The following is a 23,898-nucleotide window of genomic DNA, read 5'->3' as shown; positions in this document are numbered from 1 at the left end:
CACTGCACACAGGTCCAACTCCAATCTGGGCTTATATGTGACTACAAAATGGCACAGCAGTATAAATCAGACACAAACATAATGTTCCACTAGCATTTATTTTTTGCAAAGAAAGAAAGAAAAAAAAAAAAGTTCATTGAGAATTAAAAAGTTTTAAGGTGGCAGTGGCATACTCAGTCTGGGAAGTACTCTTCCTTCTCCTGTGGTGTATAGGGAATGGTGTAATCAGGTGGTATAAAATGCTGATTCATCCCCATAATAGTAGCCTGGATTTTCTTCTTTTCTGGTGCCACTAATGCAGGTCACTTTTAATAAGTAGTAGGTAGTGGCAGACTCAATGTGCATCTTGGTGCAGTCACAGTATACCATGGTGTCTTCGTCTGACTCTGAGTCTTCCTGTGCCATTGTGAGATTGCTAAAGCGGGTGATTCTGGTGCGCTGCTGTTGACAGGGCTGCTTTGCATGAAGATGTCGCCCTCTTCTTCATCATCTTCCACCCTGATTTGACCAGTTGTAGCTGATGATTCCTGTCTCCCCTCACCTTCATCACTCCAACCATGTTCAGCCATTTTTAAGGTGCTCCTCTCACTGGATTGTGTGATTTTTTTTTTTTTTAGATCGTCTGCCCTTCAGTACCATAAAACGAACCAGGCTTACCTCGACAAAGACTTGCGTGGCCAATGCAGAATGTTGCAGTGTTCTTCTCCTTTTGGCTAATCATAAAAAGTCCCAAACTGGGGAGGAGTACTTTCTTATTGGGCCACTGTCACTGCTTGGTGAGGAACTGGAGGTAGGTGGGTTTGTGAATTGCCTCTCTGCAGTGCATACTTCTACTGAGGTATGGGTTGGTGCAGGTATCTGCTGAGAGCTTACAAGTATGGGAGTTGGCGGTGCTGCCTGTGCCACATTCCTCTGAGCAGGTGGGATAGTAATGTCGGACTCCTATGTGCTGGCTTCAACAATGACTGGCTCATTTTCATTATCCTCATAATCCTCTTCCATGATTCTTAGGCTTTCTTGAACTATTCTTTTCCCTTGCCTCCCCTGGCATCTCCTGTACTCTGCCGGGGTCAACTCCATGCCCCTATCATCATCATCAGAAGTGGTGCTTCCTTTTTCTTGCTGGAATTCTGGGAGCCCTTGAATCTAAAAGAGGAGATTCTTGATTGACAGAAAGCTTGACCTCCTGTTGTGGTCCAACTTCAGGAAGATCTACTAGTGCTGGCTACTGTCTACTTTGCTCTGTTTCCTGAAATGACTGGGTACTACTTTGCAAAATGGACAAATCCAATTTCACATCACAGGTCGTCAGCGTCGCCATGATTGCAGTGGCTGCTTCACTGACAGACATGGCCTTGGACTTAGGTTAGGGTCATGCTGTTGATGCCAGCATTGTACCACTTTGTAACCCCTTGTGCCACATTATACCTGTGCCAGGTATAATGTATACAAGGAGGGGGCGTTCCCACACAGGGAGGCTGCAAAAATGGCACAGTGAAATCTACAACATTTCTTCTGTCATGTTTAACGCCTGCTAGGGGTGTTAAAGCTAGCTAGCTTTGCTGCATTAGTGCCATAATTTATGATCCTAACCCAGCAAAGCGCCACAATAGCATTATAAATTATGATGCTATTGTGGAAACAAGCGCCATGGTGTACCGTTTTGTAGATACAGCGCACACATGGTGTTGTTAGGGGAGGAGCAGGGTGGCGCAAGAAAAGTGGTGCATCAAAGCTGATGCACCACTTTCTTGTAAATCTGGCCAATAGTTTCATCCACCACGATAGACTTTCGTTTTTTATTCTTGAGTTTTTCATTCTGGTTTCAAAGATATTGCACTCATTTTTTTTCAAAATAAATGCACACAACACACAGACTGCTGTAGTATTTGTTGTTGTAATTCCTTTTCTATGTCTTCAAGATATCTTCATTTTTTAAACCTGTGAAGCAATATGATTGAAAAACAAATAATAGACCCCAACTTGGTTATGTGTTTCCCATAAAAAAAAATTAAATCACAATGTCCATTGGCAAATAGGCATTTTGCACCTTAATGGTGATTGTGAATGATATTTTGAGGTATTTTATTTTAAGAGTGTTTAACTACCACATTAAAGACATATACACTGCACATAATTGTACTATTGCTTGCAAGTATTATATAGTCATGTGTGAGTCCAGTGCTAATATACACAGACAAGTCTAAGGATGGCAGGTAAAACAGTGACTTACCTTTCATTCAGGTGACGATGGGGTTGATGTTCATCTTGGTCCAGCAGCAGCAGCAAAGGTAGGACTTGTACAATGGGAGTAATGGGGACAGGGAATGAGAAAACTCAAAAATAGGTGAGTTTCATGCTTATATCCTTCCCAATCTGCCAACTCAAGTGTGGAGGTTTAGCCACCACAGTTGCATCGGCGGGAAAACACATTGTGATTGGCTAAGCAGTAAAGGTAGCTGGAGTCCCACTACCAGCCGCTTTTGCTTATGATGCCAATGATGCAGATAAAGATTCATAGCAGTGACAGCGGTCCATTGGGAGTCTTTCGTCCATGGAACCACCGACATCTAAATAGAATGGGACGGTCACCGGGATGGCAGATGGGATATCTGATGGAAAATAGACGGCTGGACCGTTACTGTCAAAATCTGAAAAGCAGAAATCTTCTCTGCGGCTTGGACCAAAACCTCCCTAAAGACTATGCTCCCTCCTTTGACCGCCTGCAGTCTTGCCTCACTGAACTTTATCTTCTTAGAACATTTTCTCAAAGTTTCTTCTAAGTCCGAAGTAAATGCTGACCCGGTCCAATCTACTTCTTGTAGCCGAACCATGGTCCAACAAGGTTGGTCATATTTTTTTACTTTGAACTGGTCTCAAGCAACTAGATGTCCAAGGTTGGTGGTTTGATATTTTAGGCACTAGTTTTTAGTAACACATTTAAAAAATCCTAACTCCTGTTCTTCAGACTGGATTTTTGTTGTTTTGGTGTCAAATAATTTATTAAAATGTACCCTATGTTTCTGAATTGGTGTGGGATTTTTCTTGTGCTATTGTTTTCCTTTACTACTGTTTGTTTTCTGATTAAATACTTTACACATTGCCTCTAAGTTAAGCCTGATTGTTTTTTGTGTTAGTTTCCTAGGGTTAAGAAAATTTAATTTAGTGACTTTTTGTGGTTCACCGAGTGGGGGGTTGTGGTAATAGCCTGACAAAAGTTCACATCCATTTCAGCCAACAACCACATCTCTCATCCAGGACCTCTGAAGTATCTGCTGGACCTCATCAAAGCTGTAGAAATTTGAGAGGACTTTGTCAGACACATCCTCAAGCTCTTGAGCACCATAAAAGATAAGAAGTCCAAAGGTAGAAATCTTGCCTGGATGAGGGTGTGAAAAATATCTGATCAATGAGAGGACTTCAGCTGAAGCAAAAGGTACATTTTTCCACTTTAACTCTTTCCCACCAAAACCAATAGCTTCCTCAGAACCTTGCCCAATAACTATCTGATTTTGAGAGGATTTTTCTAGATACAATCTGCAGCCTGGCTGAGCTACAGGATTTTGACATTCATTTCAGAGATTTAGGGCCTGATGTATGTGTTAGTGATTTGCTCGTCCATTTTAAATGAGGGACATTTCACTTCATCGATCATTCTGGCGGAGGTTCTCCCACCTGATTTATATATTTGACGAAATAACCTCTATCAGCATTGAAGGTGGTTGTTGGAAATGGCCCTTTTTGCAGGGTCATCCCTAAACTTTTTGCCTTCTTCCTCCTATTTCTTCAGGTCTGTTTTTGCCGGTTTTAGGACTCTGGGCACTTTACCACTGCTGATAAGTGCTAAAGTGCAAATGCTCTCTTTGTAAATTGGATTGGTGATTGGTTTATCTATGAGTGGCATATTTGATTTACTGGGAAGTCCCTAGTAAAAAGCATTATATGTTCCCAGGGTCTGTGAAGAAAATGCTACTAGTGGGCCTGCAGCACTAATTGTGCCACTCACATGAGTAGACCTGTAAACCTGCCTCGGATCTGCCACTGCAGTGTCTGTGTGTGCAGTTTTCTTCTGCCAGTTCAACATGGCAAGTGTCCCCATTTGCCAGGCCCAAACCTTCCCTTTTACTACTTTTACTACATATAGGTCACACCTAAGGTAGGCCCAATGTAGCCCTATGGGCAGGTTACAATGTGTTTAAAAGGTAGGATATGTACTGGTGTTTTTTACAGGTCCTCATAGTCAAATATTCACTATTGCAAGGCCTATCTTTCCCATAGGGTAACATAGGGATTGCCTTGAAGTATCTTTTATGTGCAGTTTCCCATTAGGAGCGGGTAGAGATTTGGATTTTGGAGTCTACAAGCTCACAATTTAAAAATACATCTTTTGGTGAAGTTGTTTTTTAAATTGTAAGTTTGAAAATACCACTTTCAGAAAGAGGAAATTTTCTTGATTAACCATTCTGTGCCTCTGTCTGGCTGTTGAATACACATCTGGGTCAGACTGACATTTAGAATGTTTGTGAATTCACTCTAGGCAGTCACATAAAGGGACTGAGGTATCTCCTGCATATCCTGATGGGTCTTCCTGGGCTAGAGTGGAGTGAGGAGCTGACACTTGCACCTGAATAGGGCTGTGGCTGTCCTTTTACAAAGCAACCTCCTACCCCCTGGAGTGTTTCTGGGGCCAGGACAGGGAGAGGCAGGGTCTTGTGCACTACAAAGACTTTTCTTTGAAGTTTCCCTACTTCAAAGGCAGAAATGAGTAAAAGTATTGGACTGCTGACCCCACAACTACAGAACACTTCTGTACTGAGGACATTCTGCCAGGAAGAAGAGGTAGATTCTGTAGGAGGAACTGCCACTCTGCTTGTTGCTTTGCTGTGCTGGCCTGCTGCTTGCTGCTTCTGTCCTGGGAAAAAAGGACTGAACTTTGCTTTCTACATCCTGCTTTCCTAGGTTCTGCAAAGGCTTGAAGTAAGCTTGCCTCCTGTTGTGTAGTTTCAGTGACATCAAAGGCTTCATCTACCAGTGCCTGGGCTCTTTTGCTGAGAGTCCTGACTTGCTAAGAGGTGCCAAATCCAGTCCTCGTGGCCCTTAGAAGTGCAAGCTGGTAACCTGAGTGAAAAGCCACACACCAAGACTGTTGCAGCAGAAAAATCAACATAGTGCCTGTACTGTGGCTGAGACATTGATGCAGTTCCTGTTTCGTGACTGCGAAATCAATGCATCGACTGCTTCAGTGTGTTTCCATCATTGCAGTGAGTCTGGATTTTCCATGCATCATCCCTGGGCATCATTTTCTTCATTGACGTTGCTCCCCAACCAGGAATCATTGCATCGCCAGCTGGACGAGAAAAGAATCGACGCATCGCCAAACAGGTTGGAAAGGAATCCAAGTATCTCCTGTCCAGGGTGAAAATCATTGATGTATCACTTGCTTTTATGACACATCACTTCCTTTGCGGCCCCCATCATCTTTGTTTTTGATGCATCCAGGGTACTGTGTGTTATAAGGATTCCACCACTGATTTTTCACAACTCTGAATCTTCTAAACCTTTAAAAAGTGATGACTTTATTTGTATATGTTTGATTTTTTTCATTTTGGTCTTGTTTTGCTCAGATCAATATTGGCTATGTTTCGAAGCTGTTGAGTACTTTTGTTGTGTATTCATTGTGTGTTACTGTGTGTGTGTGTGTGTGTACAAGTACTTAACACATTTCCTCTGAGATAAGCTTGTGCCAAGCTACCAAGGGGGTGAGCAGGGGTTATCTTATGTGCGTGACTCCCTACCCTCACTAGAGCGAGGGTCCCTACTTGGGCAAGGTGTAAACTGACTGCCAACTAGTGACCCCACTTCTAACAGTGGTTTGTTAGTCCAACCCGTGTGTATCCTCTGTTAGTGTGGCCCAAGTCTCTGGTGTCATATAATACTACGCCCTAGGCAGAGGTTTAAATTCCTCTGGTGGAGTTAGAGGAATTTTGGTAATTCCATGTTACTCTTGTATCCTGTAATTGCTGATCAATTAAAATTCCTGCCGCTCTGCCAGTTTAATTCTATTTTGCAATGGTTTCTAAAGTTTAGAAATTCCTTCCACTCTGCCAGTTTAATTCTATTTTGCAATGGTTTCTAAAGTTTAGAAACTACTGTATATCACATGGTGCTCTTGTATACTCTGCAGTGATTAACTTTTAATCACTGCAGTGTATTTAAGGGCACCAAATGATATGCAATGGATCTAAGCTTTAGAAACCACTGCATACTAGCCACTCTGCACCCTTACATACTATGCAGTAATTAAACATTTTAATCACTGCAGAGTATGCAAGAGCACTGAGTGGTATTTAGTTATGCTATTTTCAAATGCACCCTTGCATTCATTTTTGGACATTAAGGTGCATTTTGCACTATGGAAATAAATCCAAATGCCCATTCCACCCTGTTGCAGTTTTCCACCGAATTGTAAGGAATGTTAATATAATTCCACATGGTTTCATAGAATAAAACTCTGCAAATTTCACCCACCCTTAGATAATACGCTATCAGCATAGGAGTTATGGTCAACCGCCCTCCAGATTTATATGTGCTCGTCATATCAGCAGCCTTGCAGGTATGTACTCATGGAGTAACTACATTTCAGACATGTTTTCCTTTGGTGTATCCATCCATCCTAATGATGGACATGTATATCACACACCTACGTTTATACACAAAGTAATCATACCTCCAAACCACACTATGAAATACACTCTTTTCTAAATACTTTTCCTTTCCCATTTGGAAGCTGCAAGTCATAGGGACACTTTTGCCCTTGTCCTACTCTGTTTTGGTTTGTGTTTTTTTTACCTTCATTTGCCTTGTTACTTTTCATTTATTTTTATTTTTAATACAATTTCTAGAAGAAGGAACCCTAGAATGTATGACACAGAATTAACTGTATGGTTTATGAGTTTTTTTGAGGGTAGAGCCACAGCTGTTTGGTGCCCTTTTTCAGAATAACACTGTTACCCCAAAAAGGCAAATGTGAGATAGATTTGTCACTTCAGTGAATGCAATATCCAACGCCAGATACCCACAGGATGAAATTAGGAAGCACTGGAATGATCTGCCCAGGACTGTGCACTCCCTGGATTCAAAGTACACCTAGAGCCCCAGCAGACCAGTGTTGGTTCCTTCTGGCCCATGAAACTCTTTCTCTGGGAGGCAGAGGTGTGTGGAATCGAATCCTCCGCAGTAAAGGATTTGCAGGAATTCAGGGTGAAGTGGAGACTGGCAAATTAAATCACTGTATGTCATCATGCAAGCATGACTTCATCAGATTTCTATCTCTCTGTGGCTAGATGTTCCATTTCATTAATTTTACAAATGTTTTGAGTGACCTAAATAAAGTTTTAATTTACAATTTATCTTTGAACTGCTATATGGTTATCAACAGAGGGTGCCATTGCAGATATCATCTCTCCATGTGTATAATCTGTACAATCATGTATATGTACTCATTTGTTTGTACTCTTCTCTGCTAATATACATATCTATATGTTTTTAATCTGTATCTTCATTATTGTTGATCAACCTCCTGTTGTCTGTTTCTTTTTATGATATTGTTCCAAAACAAGATATGTTTTCATGCTTACATGTAATAATATGTTTTTTCACAAACAATTATTTACATATCATCTGTGACTTATACCCATGGCCCACTTCTTTGGAGAACGTGTTATGGGTTAATGACTACATTACCCATGATGAAATATTGAAGGTTATATTTTGTTTTGGAAATTTCTGATTTCATCATGATATATGTTTCATTTAATTTACACTCAGAATAACTAGTAGCTAACATCATTTTGTTAAAAAAGGTAAGTTCTATGACTTATGGCAAATATTTATCAGACAATGGGTGTGTGTGTAGTATGGTCACTCTACTGATTACCATGGTTTTTGCATAACTGTGGGCCAGAACATCATTGGTGCAGCCTCCAGACATGAAGACCAGATGGGCCAGATCATAGAGTTCTTAAAAAGCAATGACCTTCTAGCTGAGCAAAATCAGTTGCAGAGGGAGTGTCAGATTTCTATATTGTGCTCCCTTTCTGTGGTAGTACAAAATTGTTTAAGGACATTTTTAGGACTATTAGAGAGTCATCTACCACTTTTTGTGGGGTCTTATCAACCTACAACATCCAAACATGTTACTCCACCAAAAGGGAGGCCCAGCAAATCTCTGAAGTTCTCAGCATCACCTAGGATTCTGCAACTGTGGCAACATCAGTCCCCCTCAGAAAGGATCGTTCATCCGGACCAGTGGCAGAGGATTCCACAGAGACCACCAATAAGAGGCACACACACTAATTTCTGACTGTTAGGCACTGCCCTTCATTTTTGGGCCAATTTCTTGAACACGTTTTCCCCTGGAGAAATACATGTATTGTGGACACTGACTCTAAAAACCTGTGATTTCATACTCACTATTTCATTTAATCATACAACTTAGATTTGTCTCAGAAAATATTTTATTTTCTGTTATTGTATTTTCTTCTTTTGTAAAGCCAAAACAATTCATTTGTTATGTTCTTAGGTAAAATCCTTGCTAAACGCGTTTAGTGGTTGATTTTGATGTTTTTCCTGTGTTGTTAATTTCATGCTGAATTAAAGAATGAGGTTTGTTTAAATGAATGAAGTAATAATAACATATCAAGCACAATAATACAAGACATATAAGCAGGACTATAGCCCAATATGTTAGATACAGAAATATAGATGCTTGACATCATCCTAATAAAGTCCACATGTTACATTTTAAAGTGGTTATGTGTTTTATATTTTAGCTCCAGAATATAGATTTTCTACTTTTCAAACAAACAAGTAAAGATTCAGGTACTTGAAAAGAACATTTGTTATTATTTCTCATGACCATCACACCAGCACACATAGATATAAAGAATTATTGTGTTGACATCTACATTCCTTTAGAGGCTATTTCTACTTGTCTTGTACTCAATATGCAAGATATAATATAGAGAAAATAACTCAGCTACACTCCATGTGCATACATTTGGGTTTTTACTTACCACCACAATTATAGTTGCATTTGATGAAAACATGCACTGCAATCCATCTACCACTCTGTGATTGTGTTGTGAGTACAAGATACAAGGTAGCACATCAAGATGCAGGTAGTTCACATTCGAAATCACTACATCACAAGTTATATAACTTATGCTATCCAAGAGACACAAATAATTCCCTAGTGCTACAAAGATGACCGTGTGAAATGGCTTACAAGATTAATTAGTAAAATGTATATAATTGTTGATTTTCATTACACTTTAGAATTACATGATAATATCATGTGAAATCACATGTAGCACTCAAATTTCTGTCCTTGTCATCTAACAGTTGGGGAAAAAGCATGCTGCATATATAAACTATAAGAGTGCTCTATGTATCAAACTTCCAAAAACAAAATAGCGTAATGAAATTCAGCCCCTACATTTCACATCATAGAAGACAACGATCATAATGTAATTCACAAGATTACTAGAAATTCTATTACTAAAATATGGCAGTAGTATTTTTGCATGTTGCTGTTCAAACACTTACCCTCATGAGTAGACGTCTCTCACATCTTGTCCAAGGTCATTTCTTTTTTCCTCAACACTGCCATCTTCATTCTGCAAATCATCAAAATTGCCCTGGACATCCTCGTTGTAGTCATCATCAGGGATGAAAAGGATGTTACACCGCAGGGCAATATTGTGCAGCATACAACATAAAATTGTTATTTGGCACACTTTTTCAGGTGTGTACAAGGGGCAACACCAGACTTATGAAGGAAGTGAAATCTTGCTTTCATGAGTCCTAAAGCCTGAACTACATCCCTTTTAGTTTGACCATATGCCTCAGTGACGCAGCATTGGCCTGGCATTGTTGGATTTTTCAGGCACTATGTTCAGCATGGATAAGCAGAGCCTCCTTAAAATCTAAAACATTTGTATAAACATTCAAATTATATTAGAAAGTTCAGGCAACTCATTGATGCTACGGTGTCAATATTTGAACATAGAACTTACTAACAATATAGGACCTCACATCTCCAAGTTGTATCATCTGCTGTTGTATGCTACTATTGCTTAGCACAAAGGAATCATGAGTGGATCCAGGAAATCAGGCACATACTCTTGTGATGTACAGATCCGGAAAGTATACTGTCTTCACACACCTTCTACGAATGCAAATGTTTCCTTGTTCCGGTACACTTGCTCTCTGTTGTGTGGTGGAACCAAAGCAATATGTGTTCCATCAGTGGCACTAACCACATGTTGTAAGCCACTCAATACAAAAAAAAACTCAGCAATGATAATTTTTAGACTTTCCACATCATGGGGGAATTGAATAAAAGTGTTTCTGTGTCTCATCATTACTTAAGGAACTGCTGTAGCACACAAGTGGCTTAGGCCATTCTATTACAATCCCCAAAAACGTACTGAAAGGTTCTAGTTGCAGTGAAGCGGAGTACTGCCAGACATAAGTTATGGTTCCAGCTGATGCTTCAAATCCAAGATTGTTTGTCAGTTGACCCTGCACTTATTGATGATCCCTATCTCTTGAATGGTGGCAAGGTCTGGAAAGGGACGAAAGGTTCTTTGCTTGTATACTCTGACTCAACCCAGGGCCATCTGTGGTGGCTGCAGTATTTGTCTTTTAAACAAATAAGTTAGATTATTATTAAAAGTAATCATATATCATAAATCAAAATGTATAAGACAAAACACATAGGCCCTCATTATGACATTGGCGGTAAGTCCCGCTTACCGCCATGCTGACTGCCACCAACATACCGCCACCGCAGCGGTTTACTACTACCCATATTATGACACACACATAGCAATCCGTCACTATACAGACACACACACAAGTCCGCCAGCCCAAAGGTCAGTGATAAAATGACAGTAGCAAAACCCACACCGTTACGCCAACAGAACTATGCCCACAACATTATGACCCACGAATCACCTCAGGAGACATTCAACGGCAGTAAACCATTGGCGGTACATACCACTACACTCAAAATACACACACACATACAAAACAACACCACATTGGACAATTTGAATAACATACACCTGACACACATACACACACCACACCTACACACCCACACCACTGCAAAACACACACACACATTACCCACAACCCTTTACGACTAACAAAAATTGCCACTAGAGAGAAATACAGCAAGAGAACCCACACAACCAGAGCCACAGAACACCATCACCAATACACCAGCCATGCACCTCACAGCAGACACCCCAACACATCGCCCCACACACCTTCACACACACCACTCACACAACACCCATGGCACCACAAAGACAACCCAGGTTCTCTGAGGAGGAGCTAAGGGTCATGGTGGAGAAATCATCTGGCTAGAGCCACAGATATTTGGATCTCAGGTGCAGCAGACATCCATCGCTAGAAAAATGGAGCTATGGCGGAGAATCGTGGACACGGTCAACGCCATGGGACAGCACCCCAGAACAAGGGATGACATCAGGAAGAGGTGGAATGACTAATGGGGGAAGGTGCATTCTGTGGTTGCAAGACACCAGATAGCAGGACAGAGGACTGGCAGTGGACCCCCACCTCCTCCCCCACAACTAACAACATGGGAGGAGCAAGTCTTGGCAATACTGCTTCCTGAGGGCCTGGCAGGAGTAGCAGGAGAACTGGACTCTGGTAAGGCAACTCTTTACTACTTTCACCCCCCTACTTGCATGCCATACCCCCACCCTCACCCTCCCTCCCATCACTCTATCACCTCACATACACATCACCATCAGAACCCACCCCTCCCACTACCTAGCCCTGCATGTAACACCAATGCATGGACACCACTCCCAGACCTGCATTGACACCCATCACCAAAGCATGTACACTTGAGACAATCACCTATCTAACCAAATCACCACTCACACAAGCCTAAGCTGCCAGGGCTATTACAACCTTACAGGGCAACACCCATGCACAAGATGTCACACGCAGAAACAATAGCACTGCATTCACATCCCCACAGGTCCCCCACACAACATCACCAGAGAGGATGTGCCAGCAACATCTAGTCCCCCCTTAGAAGAGGCCCACAATGATGACAGCAGATCTGCTCACCTGGATCAGGATGACCAACCTGGCCCATCAGGGATCTCCAGCCAGTCGGTTATCCAGGCACAGTCCCATACCACCACAGAGCTTACCCCCTCGGGAAACACCACCACAGCACCGACCCAGCGGGCCGATACCTCTGTCTCCAGGACACATCAATCAGCAGTGTGTCCACCACTTACACTACTGCAGGTGTGAGAGGCTCAAAGGAAGCACCCATCAGCACTGGCAGTGTGGCTGAACCATCTGCCAAGGGGTAGGGCAAGGATGTACCACCAACTGCCAAGGGGAAGGGCAAGGATGTACCACCAGCTGCCAAGGGGAAGAGCAAGGATGGACCACCAGCTGGCAAGGGCAAGGAGGCATCACCAGAAGGCAAGGGCAAAGGGCCTGCCCCTGCAGGCTGGAAGGACAGGACTCCTGGTGCTGGGACTGAATCTGAGCCCCCAACACCAACCATGGTGCTTCAGCCGTCCAAGGCTGCAGGGGAAGGGCTGGAGCCTCCCCACACCACTGCCTGCACCGCCACTAGCACCACTGCCAGCAGCAGCAGCCCCAGTGGGAAGCCGTCCACAGCTGCAGAGGAAGGGCTGGAGTCTCACCCCACCACTGGCAGCACCAGCACCGGCACTGCCACCACTGAGTAGCTGTCACTGCCAGCGGGCAGTGTTTAGTTCTGCCTCCATGCACTGTAATGCATCCTGCCCACTGCAAATTGTGAGGTTCTGACACCCAGATGGGTGACTGTGAACTCTTACTCCCCAAGATCTGTATCACAGGGCACACAACCCCTCCAGAACCAGTGGAAGAAGGCATCCACTCACCCCCTCCTTGCCAGGATGAAGCACACTGGGCACAAAGACCCCCGTCAGAACCAGTGGAAGAAGGCATCCACTCACCGCATCCTCTCCAGGATGAAGCACACTGGGCACAACACCCCCTCCAGAACCAGTGGAAGAAGGAATCCACTCATCGCATCCTCTCCAGGATGAAGCATTCCTGGCACAAAGCCCCCTCCAGAACCAGTGGAAGAAGGCATCCACTCAATGCATCCTTGCCAGGATGAAGCACACTGGTCACAAAGCCCCCTCCAGAACCAGTGGAGAAGCCACCCACTAGAGAGATTGTGGCCTTGCACTCCCCTGGACCAAGCAGTGGGCAGACCACAAACTTGAAAGAGACTGTGGCCTTGCACTCCCCAGGACCAAGCAGTGGGCAAACCACCCACTAGAGAGACTTTGGCCTTGTACTCCCCAGGACCAAGCAGTGGGCAGACCACCCACTAGAGGGATTGTGGCCTTGCACTCCCCAGGAGCAAGCAGTAGGCAGACCACCAACTTGAGAGACTGTGGCTTTGCACTCCTCAGTCCAAGCAGTGGGCAGACCACCCACTAGAGAGACTGTGGCCTTGCATTCCGCAGGACCAAGCATTGGGCAGACCACCCTCTAGAGAGACTGTGGCCTTGCACCCCCCAGGACCAAGCAGTGGGCATGTCGCGTAGGATCCGATTATTCTAATGAGACTACTGTATTTTGAGCAGCGTAATCGCCTGTGGTGTGGGATACTGAGGCCCTCATTACAACATTGGCGGTAAATGCCGCCTACCGCCGCGCTGACGGTCGCCCACCTACCATGACCGCAGCGGTACACCGCTACGTGTATTATGACCTACACAGAGAAATCCGTCACTATAGAGACACCCACACAGGTCCGCCAGCCAAAAGGTAAGTAATAAACTGGTGGTAGCAAAACCCACACTGTAACGCCAACAGAAATACACCCACATCATCATGACCCATAATCACTGCATCGGTCATTCAACCGCGGTAAACCATTGGTGGTACACATCGCCGCGCTAAAAATACACACACTAACAAAACTGCACCACATTGGAGAATTCAAACTACACACACCTGACACACATACACACACCACACCCACACACTCACACTACTATAAAACACACACCGGCAATACCCACAACCCCTTTAAATGAAAAAAGATAATGCCAAGTGAGAGAGAGACAAGCCAGGAGCACCCACTGAATCTGAGCAACATAACACCATCACCCATACACCATCCACGCACCTCACAGCACATCACCCCACACACCCTCACACATACCACTCACCCTACACCCATGGTACCACAAAGACACCCCAGGTTCTCTGAGGAGGATCTAAGGGTCATGGTGGAGGAAATCATCCGGGTAGAGCCACAGCTATTCGGATCACAGGTGCAGCAGACGTCCATTGCTAGGAAGATGGAGCTATGGCGAGAGTCGTGGACAGGATCAACGCTGTGGGACAGCACCCCAGAACAAAGGATGGCATCAGGAAGAGGTGGAACGACCTATGGGGGAAGGTGCGTTCCGTGGTAGTAAGACACCAGGTAGCCTTACAGAAGACTGGCGTGGACCCCCACCTCCCCCCCCACAACTAACAACATGGGAGGAGCAAGTTTTGGCGATCATGTATCCTGAGGGCCTCACAGGAGTAGCAGGAGGACTCGACGCTGGTAAGTCAAAGCTTTACTACTATATCCCCCACCCTACCTGCATGCCATAACAAACTCCAACCCCTACCCCCATCACTCCACCACCTCACATATACCCCACTATCACAACCCACCCATCCCAATACCAAGCCCTGCATGCAACACCAATGCATGGACACCCATCAGAACCCTGCATGGACACCGATCACCACAGCATGCACACTAGTGACAATCACTTAGCCAAACCAATACCATTTCACACAACCCAAAGGTGCCTTGCTAATAATCATAGAGGGAAACATATCCATGCATAAAATGGCACACACAGATACAATGACACTGCATTTACATCCCCACAGGACCCCCACTCAACGTCACCGTAGAGGAGGTACCACCAACATCCAGTCCCCCCCAGAAGAGGCCCACAGTGATGACAGCAGCTCTGTACGCCTGGATCACGATGACCAACCTGTCCCAACAGGGACCTCTGGACAGCCGGTTACCCTGCCACAGTCCCAACCCACCACAGAGCCTCCCCCCTCAGGAAACACCACCACAGCACCCACCCAGGGGGCCCATACCTCTGTCCCCAGGAGACGTCAATCAGCAGTGTGGCTACCACTACAGGGACCCCAGGCAACCCCAAAAAAACCAAGACAATCAGAAACCTGTGTTCAGAGGCAGTGGGCACACAGTTCAGGGGACAGAGGCACAGGACAATAAGGAAGATGGGAGGACTGCTGTGCGACAGGGGTAGGACAGGCCCAGGGGACCCACTCTCCACGAGGCATGTGAAGGGATCCTGGGAGCATACCACCATTCCCAGAAGACCATGGGCCAGATACCGTGCAAGTTGCAGGAGACCCAGCGGCTACAGGAGGGACAGTACCTGGGGATAAGGGAGGACCTGAAAGACATGCACACCACCCTGGTCACCATTGCAGGATTGCTGGTAGACATAGCCAACATGATGATGGAGGCAGTGGCACACCAACGGGCCCCTGACACTAGCCACACTGATGAACAGCCCTCCACCTCTGCCGGCGCTAGTGGACAAGAGGCCCCGTCACAGGACCAACAGGCCACCAGCACCCCACCCCCTGCAGGAGGAGAACCACCCCACAAATGGTCCCTGAGATCCAGGCAGAAGCCAGAGAACATTGCCAAGACCCCCTCCAAGAAATAAGACTCTCCTGATTGTCACCCTTCTGTCCCACTCTGTCACCCTGTCCACTTTGAACTGCCATCGCTCCCCTTCCTATGCCCCTTGGACAATGCACCTGTGATACAAATAGACTGGACTCTACCCTGGACTTTCCTCCATCAGCAGCCCAGCCCATTGCAATACCCCCTCCACTTATTAGTACATATATAAATACCCTTTGAACAAATTCAGGCATGGAGTCTGTGGATTGTATGACACATGTATTAGTTTCACAAACTGTAAACATTGCATTTCTAATCTACTGTAATATTAACATAGGTATAACCTGTAGTGGGCAGCAGTAAACACACCAGGAGCCAGAGTGGGGCACAGTGATCTGAAAATAGAGATGCCAAAGGGTACAGTAAGTGGCCTTAGACATAGGGAAATAAGGCTGCCATGTTCAATGCCAAACACAAAACTGCAATGGAAAGTGAAGTTACAGTGTCTTACCTGCATGTCACTGGAAGTACTGTTGAATGAGTGTACTTCTGTTGTCGACGTCTTCTTCCTCTGCCTCCTCTTCGCCACTGTCCACAGGCTCCACCGCTGCTACAAGACCATCTCCAGGATCATCCTTCTGCAGAAAATGCACCTGGCGTCTCAAGGCCAGGTTATGCAACATACAGCGATGATCTGGCACATCTTCTTGGGTGAGTAGTACAGGGATCCACCTGTCAGATGGAGGCACTGGAATCTGGCCTTCAGTGAGGCAAAGGTTCTGTCAATTATACTCCTTGTTCGCCCATGTGCCTTATTGTAACTTTTCTCTGCCCTTGTCTTGGCATTCCGCACTGGGGTCAGTAGCCATGAGAGGTTGGGGTAACCAGAGTCACCTGCAAATATTGAGGGATACCTGTTAGCCACACACTCACCCTTAGGGCCAAACCCACACCCATATACCTACATCAACTGGGTGGGGACCATGGGCTCACCTATTAGCCACACTCGGTGCCTCTGGAGTTGAGACATCACATATAGATTGCTGCTATTCCTCAAGAAGAAGGCATCTTGCACAGACCCAGGATACTTGGCATTCCCATGGGAGATGTACTGGTCTGCCAAACACACCATCTGCACATTTGTGTGAAAGCTTTTTCTATTCCTGAATACTTGTTCATTTCTCCGGGGGGGGGGGGGGGACAAATGCAATATGTGTACCATCAATGGCACCAGTGATGTTGGGGATTTGTCCCAGGGCATAAAAGTCAGCCTTCACTGTGGCAAAATCCTCCACCTGGGGGAATACGATGTGGCTGTGCATGTGTTTCAGCAGGGCTTAAAACACTCTGGTCAACACATTGGAGAACATTAGCTGAGACATCCCGGATGCCATGGCCACTGTTGCTTGGAAGGAACCACTTACCAGGAAATGGAGCACTGACAGGACCTGCACTAGAGGGGGAATACCTGTGGGCTGGCGGATAGCTGAAATCAGGTCTGGATCCAACTGGGCACACAGTTCTTGGATTGTGGCCCTATCAAGTCTGCAGGTCAGGATAATGTGTCTGTCCTCCATTGTCGCCAGGTCCACTAGGGGTCTGTACACGGGGGATGTCTCCGTCTCCTATTTATTCTCAGAGGTTGAACTCTAGGGTAGAAAACGGTGAGCACAGGGTCATATTCACACATATGTGAAAATAAAAATGCATTTCTTCCTTTACAGAAACAGTATGTGAATTCGAGAGTCAGTTGATGTGCCAATGTCTGCTGTGACGCAGTTAGGTGCCATGGCCTGTGACCCCCTGAAATGGCGGCTGCCTGACCTCTGAGGAGAGACAAGTGCAAATGAGGTAATTCTTCTGGCGTTGTGCACAGTTGGTGCAACTTTGCTTTGGTTATCAATGGGCCCTATGGGTTGCAGGAGCCAATGGCGATGTACACCAGCGGTAACGGTACACACCACCGTGGACGTGACTGCCATTTTCTATCTGTTCACTCATTTGCTACCTGACCTTCAACAGGAGAGGATCTACACTGCAAGTGCTGCTGTGACTTGTGACTGGAAGCGACAATGGCTCGAGTGTCTGGGGAAAGGGCCCCCACCTTCACTTCGGAGGAGTTGGAGAGACTGGTGGAAGGGGTCCTACCCCAGTACACTTTACTCTATGACCCTCCAGACAAACAGGCGAGTACACTGTGAGCATGATGCGTGGGCAATGAATGTATGGATTTCTGTGTGTGTAAGTCTCGTGTGGGGAGGCTGAGGGGTCCAGGGCAGAGTGCTGCATGTCTGGTGGTCAATGTCTGCGCGTAAGAGGATGGGAGGGATATTGTAGGCCATGAGTGTAACAGTCTGGACGGTATGACTAATCCCTTTTTTCAAAAAAAAAATTCCTGCAGTCAGCGCCCATCAGAAAAAGGGTATTTGGCATGCCATCACCAAGGAGGTGCTGACTCTGGGGGTCTTTGACAGGGGGAGCACCCACTGCCGTAAACAATGGGAAGACCTGCGCCACTGGGCAAGGAAGATGGTGGGAGCCCAGCTGGGGCTGGCCTCCCAATGAGGAAGGGGTCCCCGTTGTACCCTGACCCCCCTGATGTTCCGCATCCTGGCAGTGTCCTATCCGGAGTTGGATGAGCGATGAAGGCATCACAGCAGCCACAAGTGGGTGAGTACAAATTCTGAATCATGACCTTGCGTGCATTAAGGTTTTACCTGGGTGGGGGATGTGGGCTGTGGGTGCCCGTAGGCCAGGGCGAACTGGCAGGGTAGGTCCTTTGTTGGGCAGGATCTGAATCACTCCAACCCCAAGAGTGTTAGTGGGCATCTACTACTGGGCAGGGTCCTATTGGTTTCAGTTGTGCAGATAATGGCGTTAGGCAATGTACCCCAGGGGCTGGTGACTAGCATTGAACTGGGTGGTGCATGGCCTAGTGCATAGGGCTGATCCCTGTGTGTTGTGTATGCCAAAGGTAGTGTTGTTGCTGGCATTGAACTAGCGTATCCTCTTTCTCTCCCCCCCTTTTTGTTTTGTCACCCTGTTCTTGTGTGCATTAGCATCATCTGGTGGAGGAGCAGAGGCACCGGCGATGGAGGGCGCTGCATCCCACATGGGCCAGGAGACCGAATCCACCGCCAGTGAGGGCACCAGTGGGACGGAGGCCGGGGGGAGCACCACGATGGAGACAGGAGGGGGACACTACCAACAGCGACTCCTCCTCCAATGGAAGCTCCCTGGCGGTGGCGGACACCTCTGTGCCCACCCCAATAACAGGTACAGCCACCACACCCCATACCAGCACCGCCCTCCCAGCAGCCCCTCAGCGTGTTTCCTGTGCCCGCTCACCCAGGAGGGTGGGCTTCTCCTTCGCCCCAGGCACCTTAGGCCCTGCCCCAGTCAGCCCTGCTGCCCTCAGTGAGGAGGCTATTGACCTCCTGAGATCCCTCACTGTTGGGCAGTCAACCATACTGAATGGCATCCAGGGTGTCGAAAGGCATTTTCAACAAACAAATGCATGCCTGGAGAGCATTCACTCTGGCGTGGCGGCCCAACAGAGAGCATTTCAGGCTCTGGTCTCCGCACTGATGGCAGCCATTGTCCCTGTCTCCAGCCTCCCCCTCCAACATCCTCTACCCAGTCACAATCCCCTTAACCCCAACCTATCCCAAGCACACATTTAGACCAGCATGCACCCAAATCAACACACAGAAGTGGCTCAGGCAAACACAAGCACCCCACTTCAACTCACAGGCACGCACACGAGCACCATCCCCGTGCAGACACACCAACATCCACTGCCTCCACTGTGTCCTCCTTCTCCTCATCATCCACCTCCCTCCCAGTAGCGTCTCCACTCACACCTGCATGCACTACGTCCTCATCCACTTCCTCCATCACCAGCACGCCTATCACTACACGCCCCTCACTGGCAGTCACCACCCCCACACTGATGCACACGTCCCCTGTGTCCTCTCCCACTGTGTCTGTGACCCCTCCTCCCAAAGTACACAAACACAAGCCCACACCCACCCAACAGCCATCCACCTCACAACAGCATCCAGCTCATGCACCTGAACCCAAACACAGCAGACTGACACCTCCTACAAACACTCCCTCCACTCCCAAACCTTCACCCTCTTCCTTCCCCAATGTCCCTAAGACGTTTTTCCTCGCCAACATTGACCTCTTCCCCTCCTCTCTGCCCCCGTTCTTCACCTCGGGCCAGGGTGGCCAGAACCCAGAACCAAGCCCAGCACCTCAGCCACCCAGTCCACATCCGCTGTGATTTCTGCAGCTGTGAGAGGCTCCGAAGAGGCACCCGTCAGCCCAGCCAGTGTGCCACCAACATCTGCCAAGGCCAAGAAGGTTCTGCCACCTGGCAAGGGCAAGAAGGGGACAGCATCCAGCAAGAGGAAGGAGGCACAACCAGTCAGTAAGGCCAAGTCAAAGACTCCATCTGGCAGAAGCAAAGAGGCACCACCATCTGCCAAGGGCAGGAAGGGGCACAGAACACCAGCCATGGCACTTCAGCCGTCCGAGGCTGCAGGTGAAGGCCTGGAGGCTACCACCACAACCGCCAGTATCGCCACCTGCACCGTGGCCAGCACTGCCGCCAGCACTGCCACCTGCACCACGGCCGCCACCGCCACCTGCACCGCCGCAAGCAGCATAACTGCCAGCAGCAGCAGCCCCAGTGGGCAGCCACACGAGGCTGCAGGTGAAGGCTTGGTATCCTACCACCACAACCGCCAGTATTGCCACCTGCAGCGTGGTTAGCACCGCCACCTGCACCGCGGCCAGCACCGCCACCTGCACCGCCACAAGCAGCACCACTGCTAGCAGCAACAGCCCCAGGGGGCAGCTGTCCGGGGCTGTAGGTGAAGGCCTGGAGGCTACCACCACTGCCAGCACTGCCACCTGCAGCGCAACTGCAATTCCAGAACCAGTGGAAGAAGGCATCCACTCACCCCATCCTTGCCAGGATGACTCACACTGGGCAAAATGCCCCCTCAAGAACCAGTGGAAGAAGGCATCCACTCACCCCATCCTTCCCAGGATGAATCACACTGGGCACAATGCCCCCTTCAGAACCAGTGGAAGAAGGCACCCACTTACCCCATCTTTTCCAGGATGGATAGCTGATGGTATTAGACCAAAAATGGAGGAGAAGGTGTGAAGGTGTGAATGAAACCAGTAACCACAGCCTTAATAAAGTTTGCGATTCCAGTAGTGCTGGACACATTAAATATCCATCCTACGAGTTCACCAAAGTGTCTCGGAAAGTTTGTACTTAAAAGGGACTGTATCTCTGCTGACGACCTTGTCACCTGAAGTGCGTATGTCTCGCGTGCAGATGTAAGGGCCACGTGCTTTTGAAATATTAAAGCCTTGAGTCTGCTCAACTTGTCAAAATTCACATTTGAAGTTGCAATGTGAGGCCAAATATCAGCTGCCTCTTTTATCTTATTAGGGGGAAAAAGTACGTTCCCGCAACATGTAACGATCTTAGAGACCGAAACAACATAAACTATTCCGGGCTCACATCCCACAACAGTCTTCACCATTGAGAATAACATAGCTGCCGTTTGAAAGCACCTGGAACGCAGGTCTAATCAAGGGGACTGGAATTCCCTTCAGATAACAAGCCAAGTTTGCTGCATACGCGTTACACGCCCCATGCAAGGACAGCTGTTTACAAACCATCGAATGGCTTACTGAAGTCTCACATTCACTACAGCTAAGAAAGACTTATTTCATGCCATTGGGACATTTGTATGAGAAGGGAAGCTCCCACACCTCATGGATGTAACTATCTCCCAGCCTTTCATATCTGCCTACCGAAATGTGTCTTAAACAAGAGGTAAATTGAAGTGTAGAAATAGGCAGATTAATGACCCCGTGTATTAGCCACTCAGCAGATGGTATTTCAGCCAGAGTAAAAGGCAATTTTTCTAATTTGTCGATGTTTATCATGGCATAAGTCTCTTCTTTCTTAGCCATCAGTTGTTGTTGTCGCGTTAAATTAAAGGAAGAAAAAATTTCCTTTGCGCTGACATGTTGCCAGGGCACGCGACCTGCCTTCATTGTTTGAAGTGTCCAACCCAACTGCATAATGGACTTAGCTGACCCTGTCCATGGTGTAAAGAAGACATATCCATTTGTATAATATCTATAGCAGAAGAGACAATTGTATTTAAAATGTATATCCTGTCGGACAGGGTGTTAATCCCATTATCCACAACAAGCTAATGCCTTTTTTAGATTTTCCTGGTCTATTTGCCTTAACCGGGCAGCTGCTTCTTGTTGGGAAAGCTTCCAAATTTCGTTATATACTTCATGTAAGAAACACTTTCTGCTGTGTTTTCTGGGGCCTAACAGGAAATTCTATAAGTCAGTATTATTAGACAGTAGACTGAGGTGTTCTCTAACCGCATCAAGTAAGGAAGTTCTTAACCATTGCTGGCATAGTTTCCCTACACTATGGGGGTCATTGTGACCCTGGCGGAAGGCGTAGAAGCGGCGGTAAAACCGCCAACAGGCTGGAGGTCTTTTTTTTGGATTATGACCATGGTGGTTACCGCCATGGTCATCGGCCGCTTCTCCGTTCCGCCCGCCGGGCTGGAGACCTGGGTCTCCAGCCCGGCGTCCGTCACTATACCGCCGGCGGTATTTTGACCCGGCTTACCGCCAGCGGTTTTCCAGCGGTCTGAACCGCCATGAAAACCATGGCGGTAAGCACTATCAGTGCCAGGGATTTCCTTCCCTGGCACTGATGGGGGTCTCCCCCACCCACCACCCCTCCCGACTCCCTCCCCTACCCCCCCACCACCCCTGCCACCCCCCAAAGGTGGCAGGGCCCCCCTCCCCACCCCGACCCCCAACATCACTTCACCTATACCCACACGACACGCACGCAGGCACCACCTACATACTTATATACTTACACGCACACACGCCGACATACATGCCTACATCCACACACACAGTCATACACGCACACCCACATTCAAACATACATGCACACATCCATACAGACATACCTACAGACATACACGCACTCACACACCCCCTCTACATAGACACACGCACACCCCCGTGCACCCACACAACACACAACACTCCCCCACCCCCCTCCCCTCACGGACAATCGACTTACCTGGTCCGACGATCCTCCGGGAGAGGATGTAAGCCATGGGGGCAGCTCCGCCGACACCACACCACCAACAGAACACCGCCACGGTGAAGCACAGGACGTGATTCGCTGGGCGGTGTTCTGTTGGCGTGGAGGTGGAGCAACCTCCACTTCCCCGCCTCCCGCCAGTATGACTGTTGGCAGCTCTCCGTCGGAACGAGGATGGCGGGCTGCCAATGGTCATAATACACAGAGCGGAAGACCGCCACCACTGGCGAAAAGACCGCTGAGGTCGTAATGACCCCCTATATGTTGTAACTATACCCGCATATTTGGATGATATATAGCGAGGGTCCAGCCTATTAGTTCTAAAACCCCCAGAGGAGTTGATAAAACGTTGGCAACACCCGTTGGTATCTACTGGCCACAAAAACCACCCGCCAGGACGTGTCGGTGAAACATTAAATATACCATTCTGGACCCATTCGTTGAGCTGATCGTCAGTTGCATTTGTATATTTTTGCCATTTGTAAAATTATGCAGGGGCAGGTATACTGGCCGTGTTTAATTCTTTAATCTTTGCTTAGCCTAGACAACTCATTTGTTGTACTGTTTCTTTTAAGAACATCATTTGTACAGGCATCAGGCATGCTCTGGATAAAGCTTCATTCCCCCTTATTTGCCAATGTCTAGTTCCCCACACACTTTTTAAGTGAATCAACTTCAGCCAATATTCATAGCCTTCTATAATCAACTGGGAAACAAAGGATTCCTAATATATACATTTTGTAGTCATCAATAATATGTGTATGTTCTTAGTAGGTGGCAATTTAAAATAATACGACTCTGCATTTCTAACATCATGCCCAGAAAAATACGTAAAAGTCTCAGAATAAGTTTTAGAACTCCCTTGTAGTGGAGTCGGACAATGTTCCCATTGTGTATAATTAAAAAC

The sequence above is a fragment of the Pleurodeles waltl genome, chromosome 3_1, assembly GCF_031143425.1.
Source record: "Pleurodeles waltl isolate 20211129_DDA chromosome 3_1, aPleWal1.hap1.20221129, whole genome shotgun sequence".
NCBI classification, from domain to species: domain Eukaryota; kingdom Metazoa; phylum Chordata; class Amphibia; order Caudata; family Salamandridae; genus Pleurodeles; species Pleurodeles waltl.
Note: the sequence above shows the minus strand (reverse complement) of the source record.